This window comes from Ornithodoros turicata, chromosome 6 (genome assembly GCF_037126465.1).
Source record: "Ornithodoros turicata isolate Travis chromosome 6, ASM3712646v1, whole genome shotgun sequence".
NCBI classification, from domain to species: domain Eukaryota; kingdom Metazoa; phylum Arthropoda; class Arachnida; order Ixodida; family Argasidae; genus Ornithodoros; species Ornithodoros turicata.
In genome coordinates this window covers 39,629,887-39,652,371 of record NC_088206.1, presented here as the reverse complement: position 1 = coordinate 39,652,371, position 22,485 = coordinate 39,629,887, and the positions used below count along the sequence as shown (strand labels likewise).

The 22,485-nt window shown below is 43.9% G+C and overlaps 1 long non-coding RNA gene across 1 annotated transcript in view; it reads right to left on the bottom strand.

Annotated features, from left to right (window-relative positions):
• LOC135397886 (uncharacterized) overlaps nt 1–10,088 on the bottom strand; it is a 42,608-nt gene extending 32,520 nt beyond the window's left edge. Inside the window, exons 1-2 of the long non-coding RNA XR_010423837.1 lie at nt 9,917–10,088; nt 9,574–9,671 (exon numbers count right to left, since the gene is read on the bottom strand). This is a non-coding gene — a long non-coding RNA (uncharacterized LOC135397886). The remainder of the gene's footprint in view (nt 1–9,573; nt 9,672–9,916) is intronic.
• Nucleotides 10,089–22,485: the final 12,397 nt, after the last annotated feature.

Here is a 22,485-nt window from a genome sequence, read left to right as displayed (position 1 = left end):
ATATGACAAATCCTGTAGCGTAACTAATTTCATCTTGTCTTCCTCTTTATGATGAAAGCACCCGCGTCAAAATCTGCGCGGCGATTACCGAGAGAAAGCATAAAAACTGTTCCATAGGAAATACATTGGGACGGAGAGCTGGTATGCCCTCTTAATTTCTACCATACGCACAGCAGAGCAATGTTATTTGAATTACTGTTTACCGCTTTGGTGTCAACAGTACAACCACCGGTACAAACCAATAGTTTGTAATTGTCAGTGTGCCGTGTCCTGAGTCACGTTTTTATGTATTGCCCTCTGCATAAGGTTTTAGCGTAGGTTTTTAGCGATATTGAGTGTTCTTGATTGTCGATTCAGTGAAAAGTAAAACAATGTTGGTTTCTAAAAGAACACAGCATGTGTAGTAATGTACAGGGTGTGGGCAGGTAAACTGCAGTTGCTCTCAGGTACATGTAGAAATGACACTGCACACACACTGTACTGTAACCGGTCACCTATCTGCTTAAACTATATTTTATGTACATATGTGTAGACGATGCAGATACACTGCGTATCGCCAGTTTGCAAGGTGAGTATGGCACAAGCTTGGGAAAAACAAGAGCATGGTCATCCCAGCCTGTGCAGTGAAGAGAGTCTGGCAAGCCTTTCCCACAGAAAATGCCGCAGGCTTCAAGTACCCAAGATCCTAACTGGAGGTACCTCTTCGCACAGCTCGTCTATCGCGTTTAAAATAATTCAGCATCTGTATTTGGGATGATTTATAGCTCTCAGGATGATGCATGGTTCATGAGTTCAATATGTTGTGTTGAAATACAACACTAGTCCTTTTTAATGAGTCTTGCGGAACGATAGATGAGCACTCCTTTCGTGACATTGTGTACCATTGCTACACTGAACAATTTCTTGGGCAAGACTGGTGAACGAACGAAAAACAGTCTGTCTTCCAAATATGTATGTTCCTTGTAACTTCCGTATTTGTTAAGTGACCCATGTTGATGTCCCCCCTCATGTAATGCCTGTGAGGGCCTTTGAGATATATTCATAAATAAATAAATATCAAAACCGGAAAAAGATGTAACACCTATCCTCTCTTTGTTTGAATGATACATAAACATTCTCAGAAGATCCACGACTTGAAAACCCGAGACGAGGTAAGGACGATAACAGACAGTTTGTCTGTTATCGTCCCTACCTCGTCTCGGGTTTTCAAGTCATGGATCGTCACCACCAGCTCACTTGCTACCTAACTTTCCTTTCGTTATTCTCAGAAGTTTTGTACATAGTCACACTTTGCGTCATTTTGCCTAAAGCCTAGTTCCACCTCTTACATCTTCTCCACATCTTCAATCCCCAAAGCAGTACAAGGCTAAAGTAATCAGCTACTACATAAAAAGAAGGAGGGGGAGGAAAACAAAAGCTGGCACATCTAAAATTCGAAGAAACCCTGGTGCTTTCACGGGGCTACTCACGGCTCAGTCCTGGATCAGATCCCGATGCAAAACATCTTTTCTGAGCCTCAGTGATAGATTCCCTTGATTGCACTGACTGTGAGGCACAACTCATTGGCTTGGTGGCAAGTGGACTTGCGTCTGGTAGTAAAATTTGGAATAAAGGGAGCAAGGAACATCTCTCTATGGTCTTAAGAAGGATATCAACATTACCTGTCAAGGTACAGCATTTCATGTTGCTTTCAGTAAGTACAACACTCCTGATAGCTGTTACCATTCGTGTTGGGAAAGCATGCTGAAGTTAGCTCAGGCAGTGCATCCAGAACTGTGAATCAGGTTCATAGAGAGCACCTGGTGAGAGGGACAGCAACAGTGTCCAGTTAAGACTCTCCAGGAATTTTGTGCAGGTTTGGGGGTCACACCTTTTAATAGTGTTGATAGAAAGCAGGGTGTGTTAAACGCTGACCTCTGGTAGATGAATTCTTGTTATTTATAACCAGGTACCCATGTTCTAGTAATCTAGAAAAAGCCTTGGCTCTCTTGGAGGAAATTGCTAATGAATCTGAGTGTCTTTTGTGGAAACAGGTTGTAACTGCTTTTCTATCCACCCTTCTTAGTTGCCCTAGCAAAAGCAAATATGTAATGCTGTACACCCTATCTGATGCTAGCACACTAATTGCGTTGAGTGTTCTCAGGCTTCTGAAATGGAGCTACCTCGTACATACACTGTGCCATGTCGGCAAGAACATAAATCAGACTGCCTTTACTTTTTAAATTGGCCCTTCAGTGCTTCATGTGACTGCAAGAATGGCACCCCCAAAATGATAGGCAATGAGAATGATTTCTGCAATGTATTGAGCTTTGTAAAACAACAACTTTATTTGAAAATATATTCCAAAAGCCGGGTAACGACCTCATAATGTACCGTCCTTTACTGCAAACACTGCTCAACACAACAATTAAAAACAGAGCGTAAACGTTTTGTCGCCTATCCGGGTGGCATCATCAGTACAACAAAGGCCAAAGACGAGCACATCAGCCTATCTAAGAGGGCATCATACACATCCGATAGGGGGCCACGGTTGTTATTACAGGCTGAAGCATCACGCCTGATAAAGCAGGATTCTAAGAACTTTCTAGGGCCCCATCGCTACTCATCTGCAAAGGTTACTGCACCATCAAAATATATGTCCCTTAGGACAGCAATGGTAGACTAATTCGGTCTTGGTTAGTTAAGCTAAGCACTAGTAGCCCTGGCAACGTCCCTTGTGTGCTCTTTTAGTCTTGTCCCGCGTCTTTTGTCTATCTTGCCAATGTAGGTTGCATCACATTCTATGCACTCAACTTGATATGCACAGTCAAAATGCCTGATGGGCACAGTGCCCTCCGAATAGCGTATGAAATACGTTGGATGAAACGAATGTGCACCACCAATTTGACTCCTTTGATGTTGGTTTTGATTGTTCTCTGTTGTAGGGATGATGCCACCTGGATAGGCAATGAAATGTTTACTCTCTTTATTCTTAATTGTTGTGTTAAGCCGGTGTTCTCAGTAAAGGATTTTACTTTATGAACTTTGTTTGAATGATGATTAGTGGCGAGCTTCATACCCTGGGCCACTACTCTAACAATTGCTTGTGGTAGTGTGGCGAAATGGAATAACGAGCCTTGTAAACAATGTACTTGGAAATATATTTATTTATCTCTCATAGGTTGAAGAACCCAGTGTGGGGTTACATAACGGAGGGGCATGTAATCATACAAGACCGATCACCAAAAGGCCTTGCTTTTCACTAAATTAAAATGTGAAGCGATTGTAACATAACAAATGCTGCATGGTGGCGATATGATAGGTTCTCCTCACGAGTTGTCGCCACGGTTACGGTTAGTTGAGAAACTGCATATCCAGGTAGCAGGATCAAATTTTAATTAGGCTACTTTGGCCAACACGCGAGCATACAACACAGTGTCAAAAGCCCTTACGAAATAAAAAAAAATACTACATCTACGTGGACCCAGAAATCAAGACAGTTCAAAATGCTGTGAACGAATTCCACTACGTTAGTTTTGCCTGAATACCCTTTTCTAAAGCCATGCTGGAATTTTTAAAAATAAATCGACAGACTCAACTTGGTTGACAACGTGGTAGTACATGATGTGCTCCATTAGTTTACAGGGAACCCTAAAAAGTGGATGTCTGTAACTCAAACGTCGCCATGCCAGTACTGGACAGCTGGTTCGGCCTTCTTGGACCTCATCAGCAGTACGCAGACAGGCAACGTTGCCTGTCTGTGTACTGCTGATGAGGTCCAAGAAGGCCGAAACAGCTGTCCAGTACTGGCATGGCGACGTTTGAGTTACAGACATATGCTATGCGTGCAGCCAAAGAGCTCCGGCTATTTTTTTCCTAAAAAGTGGAGCTGGTTAATAGATAGAAGGAGCATAGTTGTCACCTCTTCCGAAGACAGGAATCAGCTTGAGACCTCTGTCCTCGACTCACACACATACTAAGCACCTTTCACACAGATTAACGTATCTTCGTTCCAGCTCTTTCACTTTCAGATGTTCATCTCTGTTGAGTGGTCTGTCATTCTTGTAATACAGATTGGAATTGAATTGCAGGTGCATAAGGGATGCTCTGAAAGAAAAGTGTTTGGTTTTAGTCCTCTTAATGTTTCCGAAAACGAAAACAAACTTCACGGTGACTATTCTTCTGAAATGAGCAATTCCAGGATGACAGCAAAAAATATATCTCGCCATATCATTATATCCACCTAGCACTTCAATTGAATAATGGCAGTTGAAGATGATGATGATTCAATTTAATGGCACATAAGCAACTCGGGCTATAGCACGCCAAAACCATGGTAAAACTGTGACTTGTTAAATATCAGACGATTATACTAAAATAATATACTTTATTGGTTGGTAATTTGAGATATAGACAAAAACATGATATGAGCATTGCCAATAAGCAATTGAAGAAAAGGCAATTGTTGGCTTTGTGTGACTGATGTCGAGTTTGCCACACTACGTGTTGAATAATAATGTACGCTGATATGCTGTAGCATATAAAGTACAATCATACACACGCTCACTATGTAGTGGATATGTGAAACCAATATACACATACTTACATTTCAAACTTTCTTGAAACAGGCAGTCCAAGTCTGTCGGATTTGCTAGACTCTATACAAAGCCAGTAAGCACAGTGTGGAAAGACTGTTTCATCTTTCGAAAGCGGAGGTGCGGCTACCACGACGCTTCGCCATCTCAATGCTTCGGAGCGGCATAGCCTCCCTATTGAAAAATCCCGTATGAGACTCATATGGGTCCTATATCAGTTTGTATGGTTCCCGTACAGATTCGTATGGGTCCTATATTAATACATATGGGCCGCCTATGAAGTCATATGAAGGCAATATGGCATTCTTATGGGTACCGTACGGAGTCATATGGAGTCAATATGTATGTATAAAGTTATGTGGGCCTCGTATGAAGTGATATGGGACCGTATATCGCATATCTTTCACCCGTATGAAGTGATGTGGCAGCAATATGGGTTCCATACGACTTCGTATGTGACAGCAATAGTACACATATGGGGCGGTATGATGCACATTAGGATAGTATGGGGGACAGGAATCACACATGACACATAATTCGAAACGTTGATTCTGCCACATAGTTATGATTACAATTATGCCAAACTAGTTTTTGAAATGGGCCACTTAATTGCATCACACACTTACCTTATAAAAATGGATTGTGCGAACCAAATGTGTGTCACTGTCCTGGACGAACGTGCAGATAAATAAACTCACTGCTACGTTCCTGTGTTAGGGACTAAATAGTAATGGACGGACGGAAATGATGCAGAAATAGGATACACGCTCCGAACGACACGCGAGTTGACACACATGACTAGGTTAGGTCAGGTTGGATGATGTCACTTTTTGCTGAGAATACAACTAGTTATACCCTAACATAGATTTGTCCTGCTTTCTAACCTTATCCGGTACTCAAAGTATCGATTCTTCAGCCTCAGTACACGGGTAGCCTGCTCAAGACTCTTGGGGACCCTTGTGGTTCATGGCAGTAGTGAGTCTCTATTTATTTCAAAAAACCCCAAGGGTCCGGAGGACATTACATGGGGGGTGGGAACATTATATTGGAACACATCATGGAACATTGAGAATGGAAACAGTAATAACAGAAATAAACAGAAAACAGAAATAAGGAAACAAAATAACAACAACATCTTGGAATAACAGGATAAGAACAATACAAGTAAGTATACAAAGCGATAAACTCAGCAATACAACAGAACGAACACTAGTATTGAAGATGAAGAAAGTGAGAGAGGGAGCTACGGAAAACTGTATGGTCGTCAATGGTAGCGATTGATGATGGGAGGTTGTTCCACTCAATGGTAGTTGTGCAAAAAAACGATTTGGAGAACGCGTTAGTAATACAGAGGAACCGAGTAACCTTGTTAGTGTGATCAAAGCGAGGAAAAATGACACTCGAGCGTGTGATGGGTGATTGTCGAGCAGGCAAGGTGAAAAAAAATCTATGGTAGAGGGTTAACTTGGCGAAGCGACGACGATGTTCGAGCGGCTCGAGGTTGAGACTTAGTTTTAACGCGGAAACAGAGGTAGTGAAAGAGTAATCGTTGACAATGAAGCGGGCAGCTCGATTTTGAATGGCTTCGATTGCATCACAGAGATAGTTTTGAGGAGGGTCCCATATTGCGGATGCGTATTCAAGCTTGCTTCGTACCAGAGTGGTGAAAGTTAGAAGCTTGAGATGGACAGGTGCCGATCTTAGGGTGCGTCTGACAAAGCCCAAGGAGCGAGAAGCATTGGCCACGATGTGATTAATGTGTTCATTCCAAGTTAAGTGAGTTTAGTGAGTCTCTATCGAGTGACGGTGGTCGCTTGATGGGGTTGTGCGTCTAATATAGAAGCCTAAAATGGTCCTATCAAGACGCTATTTGTTGTGACAGATTCCGCATTCCTCCCCCTTCACGAACACGCCCGAAGTTTCTGAGAAATCCTAACGGTAGCCGACAAATATGGAAATATTTGGCTTCCATCAGCACATATACGACACATTCGGAGCGCCGTCACTCCCGCGGCGTTTGCCGGATTCACACAAAATTTGCATCCAAATAGGTCTCGAATAGTTCTATGATCGGCCAAATCACACCGCGGTCCGGTCTTTAGCGGTTCGGAAATTGTGGGTGAAGACGCGTTTGCGACGCTCTTTTTGAAAACTTTGGGGTCCTTTTTCGGAAGGAAGCTCGCGTCCGACGATGTTCATTTTTTGTAACCTACTCTACATGACGTAACAAACGTGACAAAATTGACCGCAGCTCTGGAACTTTAACGGTTCTCCAGTTACCGGTGTCCGTGTTTGCACTCCTCACAATGCATGTGACGTTCGGCCGCATTTTCCTAAAACCGCCCCAGTTGCAGCTACATAGTCGTGTGTAACATTGTTTTGAAGGTCTCGACGCTCTCTTTTCAATCGAGTTTGTCCTGTAGGCCAGCAAAGTTTCGTTCTCCAAGATAAGATATTGGCTTTGTAGTTTTTCGACGCCAACGTGTCTGGGTGACGACGCCCCGAAACGCTTCCCGCTGTTCAGTGCAGTAAGTAACTTACCTAAAGCCCAATTTACCCGAAATTCTGTGTGTGCATGCTCCGTACCCTGCACTACAAGTTTCCTATTCGGGCCACCCGTCAATTTCCTGCTGTTAGGGCGTCATTTCGAAAATTCCTGACGCCGACCCCCGTTCGACGACATTTGTCTCAGTGTTTGGGTTCGAACCCCACGGCAGATCAGAACCTCCCTCTGATGGACACACGTACTCAAAGCCGGGAAGGTGTAGGAACTTGCGACACCTTTTTATCTCTCTCCGTTCTCTAGTTAGGATCACGTGGTAACGGCGGCTTCCTTATACATGGGGCGTGAGGCATTCTTTTCGATATTGGGTGTTTCTTGGCGTAGGAAGGTGAATGAGGTCTTGTTTTGACGGGGAAAACGTCCTCTTTCCGATAGCATTGTTGTCGTGCTCGCGCCGATTTCCATTCTCTTGATATAGCACGAAGAGCGCCGCGACTGTGGCGCCCCCAACGCCACACTCTGCATCCGCCACTGGTCTCAGTCGACGTTGGAGTACCGGAGGTGAGGGGTCGCGTGATGTCGTCGTTCCTGTTCTGGGTGTTTCGGCGTGGCATTGGTGGCTCGGACTGTTCTGACTGTGTGTTTGTGCCTTGCTAGTGACGTCTGGACATGTTTCTCTGTTTGTACGCCTTGGAAGATACGACCAGAAGCTGTTGGATTTCGTGAATGGAAGGTTAGTTGAGAGGCTGCTGTGCCATTATTCCTGCACGGTTTGCTTGGTAACATTCCTAGCATGTGGGTTCCTATTACTTTATGCACTCAGTGTGCTTGCTACCCTCTTGAGTCCTGTTACCTTATGCTGAACTCAGTGTGGTTGTTGCCGTAGTCGTTAACTCTTATCGTCACTTAACATCGGGGGAAATTGTCACATGTGATGCTTCACTGGCCTGTTACAAACGGGTAATCTTTTTTTTACGGGGAATTTCGGGGAAACGGGCAATTTCAGACGCTTTTGACAGATTTGTTTCTGTGCACAAGACAAATGGGCTGTCGTACTCCCGACGTAGGAAATGAACACACGTCGCTGAGATCTTATAAGACAAAGTAAGTTAAGCTACAGGTCATTGCAAAGATTTTTACTGAGTTGTGTTTCCTGCAAAACAGGTAGGGTGTGCACTTCAGCCATGCAACTCCAATGTCTGCTTCATGGCAGTGCAAGCTTTTACAACCGTGCCCTTGAATGTAACAAGCCAAATAAACTGGATAACAGAGAAAAGTTTCCTGGTTCTTTTGCCACTATGTTCGCGTAAGATGTTCAGCTTATCATACCTACATTTTTCTAAGATCTGTACTGCTTTCACAATGTATCCTCCCCTTTGGTGCTTTGTGTGTAGGTGGATTTTGGTTCCCCACTATGTGTCACTGGATGCACCCTGTATAACCTTCACTCCGTATCGTCATACGACCGTTACCCGACCAGCGGCTTCTTCAACGTGGTACATAACATTATGCTCTCTGCGCCCCGTATAAGCGGTCTCATATAATTCCGTTGTGGCTCACACAATCATGTGGGTATATGGGTCACATGAGAATTGTATGGGGCGTTTATACGGGATTGTTGGATATGGAGATTCTCGTATGGGTCATACGGGCCACATGAGGACCCCGTATGGTCTATATAACTCATATGTCCATATAACACATAACCCCATGTTCAATAATGCCATATATATGGGACCCGTATTTATTCGATATGGGTTTTTTCAATAGGGAAGTGCCATATATGCCTGTGGTTCTACCATTGACACCCAAGTGGTAAAGGGTATTTCAAATTACATTGCTCTGCTTTGCTTCAGGTAGAAGTTTGAAAAATACTAAAAGCTTGTGCACCGCCCCTTTAAACTGCAATAAGCCGGTGGTTGTGCTATTGGCACCAAAATGCTAAACAGTAATTCAAATTACATTGCTCTGCTGTGCTTGTGGTAGAAATTAAGTCAAATTCCTGAAATCGTGTGCAACGGCCCATTTAAAGGGACTCTGACCAGAAACTGTGGGAGCTCTTTCGTACTTGCAGTCGATAAAGCACCCAACAAGGACTCCCCATGCGAAAATTCATGCATTAAAACCCCACGGTTTCTCTAAACTCGAATTTTAAACATTCGACTTCATCCGAGTGCAGCACGCCTAGCGTCAAACCGAGAAAACATACGTTTATATAGAATATCCACCCCGGCCCACCATCAAGATGACGTCAACACGGGGGCCACTCGCAACACCCACAATAAAAGAAAAATATACCCTGCATTTATCACCTGCAACAGTTTCTACGATTTTCTTTTCAATCTGTACACGCGTCCATATATGCTTCCGTATCCGGTCAGCTGTAATGGATGCCGTATGCCGAGCTTGCGAACTGCGAACTTGTGTGACTCCCGGTTCATCCTCTTTGTTCGGGTCATTGGGTTGGTGTTGGAGTTGACCTGTAGCTTAACTTACTTTGTCTTATAAGATCTCAGCGACGTGTGTTCATTTCCTACGTCGGGAGTACGACAGCCCATTTGTCTTGTGCACAGAAACAAACCTGTCAAAAGCGTCTGAAATTCAAAGATTACCCGTTTGTAACAGGCCAGTGAAGCATCACATGTGACAATTTCCCCCGATGTTAAGTGACGATAAGAGTTAACGACTACGGCAACAACCACACTGAGTTCAGCATAAGGTAACAGGACTCAAGAGGGTAGCAAGCACACTGAGTGCATAAAGTAATAGGAACCCACATGGTAGGAATGTTACCAAGCAAACCGTGCAGGAATAATGGCACAGCAGCCTCTCAACTAACCTTCCATTCACGAAATCCAACAGCTTCTGGTCGTATCTTCCAAGGCGTACAAACAGAGAAACATGTCCAGACGTCACTAGCAAGGCACAAACACACAGTCAGAACAGTCCGAGCCACCAATGCCACGCCGAAACACCCAGAACAGGAACGACGACATCACGCGACCCCTCACCTCCGGTACTCCAACGTCGACTGAGACCAGTGGCGGATGCAGAGTGTGGCGTTGGGGGCGCCACAGTCGCGGCGCTCTTCGTGCTATATCAAGAGAATGGAAATCGGCGCGAGCACGACAACAATGCTATCGGAAAGAGGACGTTTTCCCCGTCAAAACAAGACCTCATTCACCTTCCTACGCCAAGAAACACCCAATATCGAAAAGAATGCCTCGCGCCCCATGTATAAGGAAGCCGCCGTTACCACGTGATCCTAACTAGAGAACGGAGAGAGATAAAAAGGTGTCGCAAGTTCCTACACCTTCCCGGCTTTGAGTACGTGTGTCCATCAGAGGGAGGTTCTGATCTGCCGTGGGGTTCGAACCCAAACACTGAGACAAATGTCGTCGAACGGGGGTCGGCGTCAGGAATTTTCGAAATGACGCCCTAACAGCTGGAAATTGACGGGTGGCCCGAATAGGAAACTTGTAGTGCAGGGTACGGAGCATGCACACACAGAATTTCGGGTAAATTGGGCTTTAGGTAAGTTACTTACTGCACTGAACAGCGGGAAGCGTTTCGGGGCGTCGTCACCCAGACACGTTGGCGTCGAAAAACTACAAAGCCAATATCTTATCTTGGAGAACGAAACTTTGCTGGCCTACAGGACAAACTCGATTGAAAAGAGAGCGTCGAGACCTTCAAAACAATGTTACACACGACTATGTAGCTGCAACTGGGGCGGTTTTAGGAAAATGCGGCCGAACGTCACATGCATTGTAAGGAGTGCAAACACGGACACCGGTAACTGGAGAACCGTTAAAGTTCCAGAGCTGCGGTCAATTTTGTCACGTTTGTTACGTCATGTAGAGTAGGTTACAAAAAATGAACATCGTCGGACGCGAGCTTCCTTCCGAAAAAGGACCCCAAAGTTTTCAAAAAGAGCGTCGCAAACGCGTCTTCACCCACAATTTCCGAACCGCTAAAGACCGGACCGCGGTGTGATTTGGCCGATCATAGAACTATTCGAGACCTATTTGGATGCAAATTTTGTGTGAATCCGGCAAACGCCGCGGGAGTGACGGCGCTCCGAATGTGTCGTATATGTGCTGATGGAAGCCAAATATTTCCACATTTGTCGGCTACCGTTAGGATTTCTCAGAAACTTCGGGCGTGTTCGTGAAGGGGGAGGAATGCGGAATCTGTCACAACAAATAGCGTCTTGATAGGACCATTTTAGGCTTCTATATTAGACGCACAACCCCATCAAGCGACCACCGTCACTCGATAGAGACTCACTAAACTCACTTAACTTGGAATGAACACATTAATCACATCGTGGCCAATGCTTCTCGCTCCTTGGGCTTTGTCAGACGCACCCTAAGATCGGCACCTGTCCATCTCAAGCTTCTAACTTTCACCACTCTGGTACGAAGCAAGCTTGAATACGCATCCGCAATATGGGACCCTCCTCAAAACTATCTCTGTGATGCAATCGAAGCCATTCAAAATCGAGCTGCCCGCTTCATTGTCAACGATTACTCTTTCACTACCTCTGTTTCCGCGTTAAAACTAAGTCTCAACCTCGAGCCGCTCGAACATCGTCGTCGCTTCGCCAAGTTAACCCTCTACCATAGATTTTTTTTCACCTTGCCTGCTCGACAATCACCCATCACACGCTCGAGTGTCATTTTTCCTCGCTTTGATCACACTAACAAGGTTACTCGGTTCCTCTGTATTACTAACGCGTTCTCCAAATCGTTTTTTTGCACAACTACCATTGAGTGGAACAACCTCCCATCATCAATCGCTACCATTGACGACCATACAGTTTTCCGTAGCTCCCTCTCTCACTTTCTTCATCTTCAATACTAGTGTTCGTTCTGTTGTATTGCTGAGTTTATCGCTTTGTATACTTACTTGTATTGTTCTTATCCTGTTATTCCAAGATGTTGTTGTTATTTTGTTTCCTTATTTCTGTTTTCTGTTTATTTCTGTTATTACTGTTTCCATTCTCAATGTTCCATGATGTGTTCCAATATAATGTTCCCACCCCCCATGTAATGTCCTCCGGACCCTTGGGGTTTTTTGAAATAAATAGAGACTCACTACTGCCATGAACCACAAGGGTCCCCAAGAGTCTTGAGCAGGCTACCCGTGTACTGAGGCTGAAGAATCGATACTTTGAGTACCGGATAAGGTTAGAAAGCAGGACAAATCTATGTTAGGGTATAACTAGTTGTATTCTCAGCAAAAAGTGACATCATCCAACCTGACCTAACCTAGTCATGTGTGTCAACTCGCGTGTCGTTCGGAGCGTGTATCCTATTTCTGCATCATTTCCGTCCGTCCATTACTATTTAGTCCCTAACACAGGAACGTAGCAGTGAGGTTATTTATCTGCACGTTCGTCCAGGACAGTGACACACATTTGGTTCGCACAATCCATTTTTATAAGGTAAGTGTGTGATGCAATTAAGTGGCCCATTTCAAAAACTAGTTTGGCATAATTGTAATCATAACTATGTGGCAGAATCAACGTTTCGAATTATGTGTCATGTGTGATTCCTGTCCCCCATACTATCCTAATGTGCATCATACCGCCCCATATGTGTACTATTGCTGTCACATACGAAGTCGTATGGAACCCATATTGCTGCCACATCACTTCATACGGGTGAAAGATATGCGATATACGGTCCCATATCACTTCATACGAGGCCCACATAAGTATCATATTGACTCCATATGACTCCGTACGGTACCCATAAGAATGCCATATTGCCTTCATATGACTTCATAGGCGGCCCATATGTATTAATATAGGACCCATACGAATCTCTACGGGAACCATACAAACTGATATAGGACCCATATGAGTCTCATACGGGATTTTTCAATAGGGTTTATATGGGCCGTCGCACACGATTTCAGGAATTTGACTTGTTTTGTACCACAAGCACTGCAGAGCAATGTAAATTGAGTTATTGTTTACCGCTTTGGTGCCAATAGTACAACCACCGGCATATTGCAGTTTAAAGGGGCTGTACACAAGCTTTTATTAATTTTCAAACTTCTACCTGAAGCAAAGCAGAGCAATGTAATTTGAAATACTCTTCACCGCTTGGGTGTCAATGGTAGAACCACGGGCATATATGGCACTTTAAATGGGCCGTTGCACACGATTTCAGGAATATTACTTAATTTCTGCCAGAAGCACAGCAGAGCAATGTAAATTGAGTTACTGTTTACAGCTTTGGTGCCAATAGTACAACCACCGGCATATTGCAGTTTAAAGGCGCGATACACAAGCTTTTAGTAATTTTCAAACTTCTGCCTGAAGCAAAGCAGAGCAATGTAATATGAAATACTCCTCACCGCTTGGGTGTCAATGGTAGAACCACGGGCATATATGGCACTCTAAATGGGCCGTTGCACACGAGTTCAGGAATATTACTTAATTTCTGCCAGAAGCACAGCAGAGCAATATAATTGGAATTGCTGTTTACCGCTTTGGTGCCAATAGTACAACCACCGGCATATTGCAGTTTAAGGGGGCGGTGCACAACCTTTTAGTGATTTTCAAACTTCTACCTGAAGCAAAGCAGAGCAATGTAATTTGAAATACTCTTTACCGCTTGGGTGTCCATGGTAGAACCACGGGCATTTGGCAGTTTACATAGGCCGTGCACACGATTTCAGGAATCTTACTTAATTTCTACCACAAGCACAGCATAGCAATGTAATTTGAATTACTGTTTACCGCCTTGGTGTCAATAGTACAACCCCCGGCATATTGCGTTTTTAGAGGGGCGGTGCACAAGCTTTTAGGAATTTTCACTTCTACCTGAAGCAAAGCAGGGCAACGTAATTTGAAATACTCTTTACCGCTTGTAGATGGGTAGAAATCCAGCGAACCGGTAGAGATGTAGGAAAGGAGTTGCCTCAGGACAGAAGCCGCCGATATTTCGAACAGAGACTGTTCTTCTTCTGGGCCCAGAAGAAGAACAGTCTCTGTTCGAAATATCGGCGGCTTCTGTCCTGAGGCAACTCCCTTCCTTCTTTACCGCTTTGGTGTCTATGGTAGAACCACGGGTATAATGCAGTTTAAAGTTCAAAATTCAAAAGTTTAAAAGTTAAAGTTCATAAGTTTAAAATTCACTCTTATCGAATACCGATAAGAGTGAATACGACTTAGATCGTATTAGTGATTGCTTTACCATCCAGCCTGTTAGTGAGGCCGACGTTCTTTTAGCGATAAAGAAATTGAAACCTAAGTCGTCTTGTGGGATAGATAGAATCCCGAACTTCATTGTCATGGGTTGTTCCAAACTGCTCGTGCAATCACTTGCTCATATCTTCAATATATCCTTGTCTTCTGGCGTTTTTCCTGAATGCTGGAAGACAGCTATAATTGTCCCTTTGTACAAGTCAGGTGACCCTTGTTTGGTGAATAACTATAGACCAGTTTCATTGCTGTGTGCCTTTTCAAAAGTTTTTGAGATCATAGTTCACGATAGATTATACACGCATTTTTGTACACGAATCTGTCCTGAGCAGTGTGGCTTCATGAAAAGCAGATCTGTCGAAACTAACTTATGCTCTTTCTTGAATTACACATCTCCACTTCTTTGTAAACGTTATCAAGTTGACACGGTATATTTTGATTTCAAGAAAGCGTTCGATCGAGTTAACCATAAGCTGTTACTTTCAAAGGTTTGTCAGTTTGGATTGTGTAATAGATATTGTCAATGGTTGAAAAATTACTTGTTCGAAAGGAGGAACGTGGTACGAGTTGCCGAAACTTTTTCCGTTCCGTTCGAGTCTGTGTCTGGAGTACCGCAAGGAAGTAACCTAGGTCCTCTCTTATTTTTGGTCTTTGTAAATGATCTTGCCGGTGTCGTGAAACATTGCCAGTTGTTAATGTTTGCTGATGACGTTAAGATTTTTCGTTCCGTATCTTGCTACGGCGATCACCTGTCCATTCAGGAAGACATAAATGCAATCAGCGACTGGAGTTACTTAAACGGCATGTCTCTAAATGTGAAAAAAAAAACAAAGTTGTATCTTATACAAGGAAAAAATCGACATTACTGTTTGATTATGACATTAAAGGCGTCCAAATAGAGAGAGTGGAAACCATTCGTGACCTTGGGGTCATTTTCGATTCGGCACTGAATTTCAACAACCATGTGCCATTCCTGTATTGCTCCGCAATGAGAATGATGGGCTTCATTTGTCGCATATCCAAGAATTTTAGAGACTTTCATACTGTTGTCTGCTTGTTCTATTGTCTAGTACGAAGCAAGTTGGAGTTCGCATCCGTCGTTTGGAACTGTCTCTCTAACACACTCTCAGATCGCATCGAAAATGTGCAAAAGAAGTTTGTGCGAATTATTTACGATAGGTATTCACAAAGAAAATGGTTTTATGAATACAATCACCTCCTTGCGAAGCTTAAGATGACATCACTGAAGCAACGTCGTTATATTCGGGATATGACTTTCTTGTTCAATGTCGTGCATGGTAAAATAGATGCTCCTTTATTGTTAGCCAGTGTCGATTTTCATGCGCCATCTAGACATTGTAGAGTTCATCGTACTTTTTATCCACGTTTTTGTCACCCGTCTTCTCCTTTGGCGCGCATGCAGTGTTGCTTTAATGACATTGAGAACACTAGTGTGGACATTTTTGCTAATTTTACTTTATTTTTATCCTCTTTGTAACTTTTTATCGTTTTGTAAGTTAATCTTCTTTCCGTGCACCTCTATGTAGGCTCACGCTGTTGGCGGGCACGTGAAACTAATAAATAAATAAATAAATAAATAAAAGAGCCGTGCACACCATTTCAGGAATCTTACTTAATTTCTACCACAAGCACAGCAGAGCAATGTAATTTGAATTACTGTTTCCCGCTTTGGTGCCAATAGTACAACCACCTGCGTATTGCGTTTAAAGGGGAGGTGCACAATCTTTTAGGAATTTTAGAATGTGAGAATTTTAGGAAATCTGTTCGAAATGGCCGCTTCTGTGTTTCCTTCGTTCATGGTGCCAAAGCATATTCTCAACAACTTATGACATGCCATTCCACTAGGATTGTAACAAAGGCGACCGCAAAATCCAAAAAGGCGGCAGCTGAGCCCTTTAAAACGAGCACAGTCCCTTTATTTGTCGTGCCTACATCATATTATGAACTATTTATATCATGTCACTCCACTGAAATTGTAACAGAGGCGACCGCAGAACTCGGAAAAGCCGGCGGCAGAGCACTTTAAAACGATCAAAGGGAGGAAGAGGGGGAGTTGGTGATAGTTCATGTCGCTTCAATGCAGCACTGAGACGGGACGAAGGGCGGTTAAAACAAGGACGTATCTGCAATACCCCTAGTACAGGAAATATAGTTGATCAAAGGGAGGAAGAGGGGGAGTTGGTGATAGTTCATGTCGCTTCAATGCAGCACTGAAGCGCTCAACGCATAAAGCGCGTTCCTCGTGTTACTAACCTGTTTCACTCAGTGCTGCATGCTTGGCTCGTGCATGGTGACAATAACAGCATGCTACTTCCAGTGCACGTCCATTTTCATCCATTTCTCCAATAAATGCATCACGATCACAGCCGGCGTCCGTGCAACGTCCCTGTGTGAAACCTCGAATGTCTGTGTGCGTCCGTCACATCATATATCCACCTGCGAGCTTCGCCCATGCAACATTGCACTAACATGAGAGTGAACTACGCAGGAATGTAATAGCAAATGCAGAAGGTTACTTACTATGTGACTTTGAATTCCGTTGTTTCCAATGCAACGGATGTCGAAGCGACAAGGTACCACACAGCAAGCGAAACGCTCCTCCCGCTTTTTCCTGATACACGCTGTTGCCAACTGCCACTTGACGTGCAACCTCCACCTGCAGACTTTCGCGAAACTGCGCGGACCACTTCGCTTTTATAAGTAACGCTGGTAACTTCTCCAAAAGCGTAACGCCGTCCTTAGGGGTAACGCCACTGTTTCTCTCGCAATGTAACCTGTAAGAGGGCAGCGCACGTCCGCATGTAACCTTTGAATGGGCTGTAACCTTTACATCGAGCACAAATAACTTGTATTTCACAAGTTAGGTGCGTATCAGACTAACGTTAGAGGGAACTAGATTAAGAGTGTACAGTGGAAACCATACAGCAGTGTAACACCTTTATTCCTACATAACTAGCTGGAGATATGTGACTGATGTGATACAAGTTTTCTTCAGGTGTGACACCTAATCTGTATCCTGCGATAACGGCAAAGCACTACGAAGATCGATAGCACAATAAACGAAATCGCCCAAAATCATATCTGACAGTGCAGCGCAGTGACGATTTTCTCAGGCCGGCTTTTTGATGGAGGCTTGTCGAGCATTCGTGGGCAGATTTCTTGACGGCACAATATTTCGTTCCTGAAAACAACGTTTCGGATCTGGACGGGAAACCAAGAGCACCATATTGTTGCAGTTTTCTGTCCACCAAGTAGTACCTTACCCTTTTATTTCATTCCGACGTACGTTTCGGCGAAATGCTACGAACATGCCTCATAGTGCACCAATTTTTCTGGTGCTTGCTTTCCGTTTCGTCGCTTGATTATCAAGATAAGCGTAATATTATAAACTTTTCATGTTTCCGCTAGTTTTGGAAGTTCATTCCAAGTGTAGCTTATGACGATTCGCAATTAAAAACAGCGCAATGCCGCATAAACACGACCAAACGCGGTCACTACCACAGACACGCATCCCGTTGTTTCCGCACTACCGGCGGATCACGTGACTTTTAGAGCGCCCCCTGTAAGTCGCGCTCGCTGCCAATTATCAGCGACTTATGTCATGGCATTCCACTGGGATTGTAACAGAGGCCACAGAAAAATCCGAAAAAGCCGGCAGCAGAGCCCTTTAAAACGAGCAGAGTCCCTTTAATCATGGTGCCAAAGTCATATTACGGTCTACCTATGTCATGCCACTCCACTAGGATTGTAACAGAGGCGATCGCAAAATTCGAAAAAGCCGGCAGCAGAGCCCTTTAATCATGGTGCCAAAGTGATATGAAGTACTTATGTCATGCCATTACCCTGGGATTGTAACAGAGGCGAACGCGAAATTCGAAAAAGCCGGCTGCAGAGCCCTTTAAAACGAGAAGAGTCCCTTAAATGATGGTGCAAAAGTCATATGAAGTACATATGTCATGCCATTACACTGTGATTGTAACAGAGGCGACCGCAAAATTCGAAAGAGCCAGCAGCGGATCCCTTGAAAACGAGCAGAGTCGCTTTAATCATGGTGCCAAAGCATATTTTCAACAACTTATGACATGCCACTCCACTGGGATTGTAACAGAGGCGACCGCAAAATTCGAAAAAGCCGGCAGCAGAGCCCTTTAAAACGAGCAGAGAACTTTATAATATGACTTTGGCACCATGATTAAAAGTTCTCTGCTCGTTTTAAAGGGCTCTGCTGCCGGCTTTTTCGAATTTTGCGGTCGCCTCTGTTACAATCCCAGTGGAGTGGCATGACATAAGTAGTTTATAATATGACTTTGGCACCATGATTAAAACTACTTATGTCATGCCACTCCACAGGGATTGTAACAGAGGCGACTGCAAAAATGGAAAAAGCCGGCAGCACAGCCCTTTAAAACGAACAGAGTCCCTTTAATCATGGTGCCAAAGTCATATTATGAACTACTTATGTCATGCAACTCCACTGGGATTGTAACAGGCGACCGCACAACTCGAAAAAGCCCTCAGCAGAACCCTTTAAAACGAGCAGTGTCCCTTTTTAGTCACTTTGGCACCGTGATTAAAGGGACTCTGTTCGTTTTAAAGGGCTCTGCTGCCGGCTTTTTCCATTTTTAGCAGTCGCCTCTGTTACAATGCCAGTGGAGTGGCATGACATAAGTAGTTCATAATATGACTTTGGCACCATGATTAAAGGGCCTCTGCTCGTTTTAAAGGGCTCTGCTTCCGGCCTTTTCGAGTTTTGCAGTCGCCTCTGTTACAATCCCAGTGGAGTGGCATGACATAAGTAGTTCATAATATCCTGTATTCTGTATTATTATCTATGTATATTTCTGTATTATTATCTATATTCTGTATTCTGTATTATTAAACATTCTGTATTCATAATTCTGTTCCGTGTCTCTGGTTTTATCGTCGTTTTTACAATGTACCAGCTCGCCTGCACCCTTGCACTTCTACCATTCATAATATGACTTTGGCACTATGATTAAAGGGTCTCTGCTCGTTTTAAAGGGCTCTACCGCCGGCTTTTTCGAGTTTTGCAGTCGCCTCTGTTACAATCCCAGTGGAGTGGCATGACATAAGTAGTTCATAATACGACTTTGGCACCATGATTAACCCTGTATTCACACGAGTCAGTTTTCTGCCGGCTGTCGCCCAGGCGGCCGGGAACGTCACCGCTCTCTGGTGCCACGTGACCGGCGCTCTTCGCCACGTCACCACTTTCTGATCTCCGGAGCGGTAGTCGGAGGCAGCCGGATATCTTGTCCTCCCGGCACAGATTCTGACGACCGACGGCGTCTGCTGCCGGCAGAAGGAGAAGGTGACGCAACGGATACTTATCGCGCTTGCTTTTTATTTCATCAGGATTGTTCTGTATGTGTCCCATACAACGGCATTCGCTGTACTGTGACCAATTCTGAATTGGAACGCCAACGATGCTTGGCTTTACCCCGAAAGTGGTGCAGCGACACCGGCGCAGCAGCTTCGGAACAATTATGCAATGCATAGATCGATGCCTACAATGCAGCGTTGCATAGGATGCTTTTTCTCTCCGTGAGGCGAAACAGACACGGAATACAAAGCATGAATTTTATAAACGCGGATATTTCTTTCGCTGGACAAACCTTGACTGCACGTAATCGTTCGCGTGTACCTTTCCAATACAGGTATAAAACATAATAACTGGAAGCTACCTTTTCCTACCGAAATAAAAATAAAAATTGAAATGATTTAATTTAATCTAATTAATTATTGCCTGCCTGTAGTTTGATATCGCAGCGTCATCGCCAGGCGATCACTTGTCGGCACGCTATCGCACCTATATTGGTGCTCAGCATCGAGATACGCTTCATTTGTGGAAAATCAAATCAAATGTGTCAACGTCCATTCTCAAAATACTCTGACAGGGGTTTGGGTCGTCCACACGGAGATCTGGGTTAAGGCTCTTTTACATTCCATAGTGCTTATTCAGTATCTATTCTTTGGCCCATATCCTGTCCATGGTTTTTCATGTGAATGCACTCTGCATCATCCACAAGGAGCGCAAGTGCAATAAGTTTTCTCTTTCATTGGTCCATCCTGCGCTAGACACAGACGAAATGCAAGGGCGAGAACCCAGACAGAAGGGTTCGGAAAGCTGGCAGCCGTCGGAAAAACCGACTCGTGCGAATGCGAGATAACGAGCGGGCGTCTTCAGACGCGTAGTGGCCTCGTTTCTCTCGGATATCCTTTCACTCCTTCCTGACTTGCTGCCAGCAGAAAACTGACTCGTGTGATGTCATGCAACTCCACTTGGATTGTAACAGAGGCGACCGCACAACTCGAGAAAGCCCTCAGCAGAACCCTTTATAATCATGGTGCCAAAGTAGTATTATGAACTATTTATGTCATGCCACTCCACTGGGATTGTAACAGAGGCGACTGCAAAACTCGAAAAAGCCGGCGGTACAGCCCGTAAAACGGGCAGAGTCCCTTTAATCATGGTGCCAAAGCATATTATCAACGACTTATGTCATGCTATTCCACTGGGATTGTAACAGAGGCGACCGCAAAACTCGAAAAAGGCGGTAGCAAAGCCCTTTAAAACGAACAGAATCCCTTTAATCATGGTGCCAAATTGATATTATGAACTACTTGAGTTATGCCACTCCACTGCGATTGTTTGTTTTTTGTTTGTTTGTTTATTCAAATTCAAAATACAAATGGAAGTAAAAAACAGACACCACAATAGGGGTTCCATAGCATAGCTAGTTAAGAACACCCATTATATGTGGTGTACTAAGAAACGGCAATTAAAGAACGAAACATAGAGGATTCAGATGCCCTGATATCAACCGAGATACAACGATGTAGAAACAGTATAACGTCTCAAGTCTTTAACAAAAAATCTACTATTTTTAAGCTCAGTTGGCAGTTGGTTCCAAATCCTAGGACCAAAAGACGCAATTAATCTCGTACCGTATACATTATTTGGACGAAATAACGTATATTGATGCAATACCACACTTCTATTGTTTCTAGTGCAAACGCGGAACATATCATTTTGGAATGGTGTTGCCTAGTTATGACTGAATGGATTAAAAGAGCGCATTGTTCACGCACAAGGTCCGGAAGTGGCACAATGTTAAGCTGAGAGAAGAGCCCAGCAGAGTGTGTCCGAAGGTCAGAATAAGTTATTCTCAAGACCCGCCTCTGTAATTTGAATAAACAATCAAGATAGGTCACTCCAGGACGTAATACAGTATCGTAAATGGGACTGGAAAAGGGCAAAATATAACTGTCTCAGGATATACAAGGGAAAGCACTGTCTTGCCAAGAACAGCGCATGGCAGGACTTTCTCAATTTTCGAGCCACACTGTCGATTTGTAACCTCCACGACAAAATACAATCCAGGATAACACCGATATAACCTATGTGGTCAGATCGCTCGATCTTCTGACCAGAGATACTTAAACTGATAACATTAGACGTCAAAGAAGGTTTACAAAACACGACGACTTTAGTTTTAGTCATATTAACCGACAGTCGATTTACACGAAACCACTGGACTATCCCCTCAGCCTCACAGCACAAAATATGTTCCACATCACCTGCCATTCTAGCACTATAAAAGAAACACGTGTCGTCAGCATACATGTATGTTGACAATTTTGATGAAACACAGGGAAGATCATTGACATAAAGAGCAAAGAGCATAGTTCCCAGCAGTGAACCTTGTGGAACACCATTGGTTACAGGCAGAGACAAAGAACATACCCCATTAATCTGCGTGTACATGACTCGATAAGTTAGATAACTTTAAAAAAAAATTTTAACCTAATCCCGCGGATACCATAGCAATACAATTTCCTCAACAAAATGGCGTGAACAACCAAATCAAAAGCTTTACGCACATCAACGAAACGCCCAACGATAAGCCATAATAAAGGGAGTTATCCAAGGACTCGTTGATTTTTTTCCGTCACAGCAAGGACTGCGGTGGCAGTGGACTTCTCACTCCGGAAACCATGCTGCGCTTCACTTAAGACACCGAATTTTTTTAAAAAGCAAGATAGCTGACGGCATATCAACTTTTCAAACACAGTATTAATTACACTGAGCACCGAAATCGGCCTGTAGTTTTCGACTTTTTGCTTGTCTCCCGCCTTATATATAG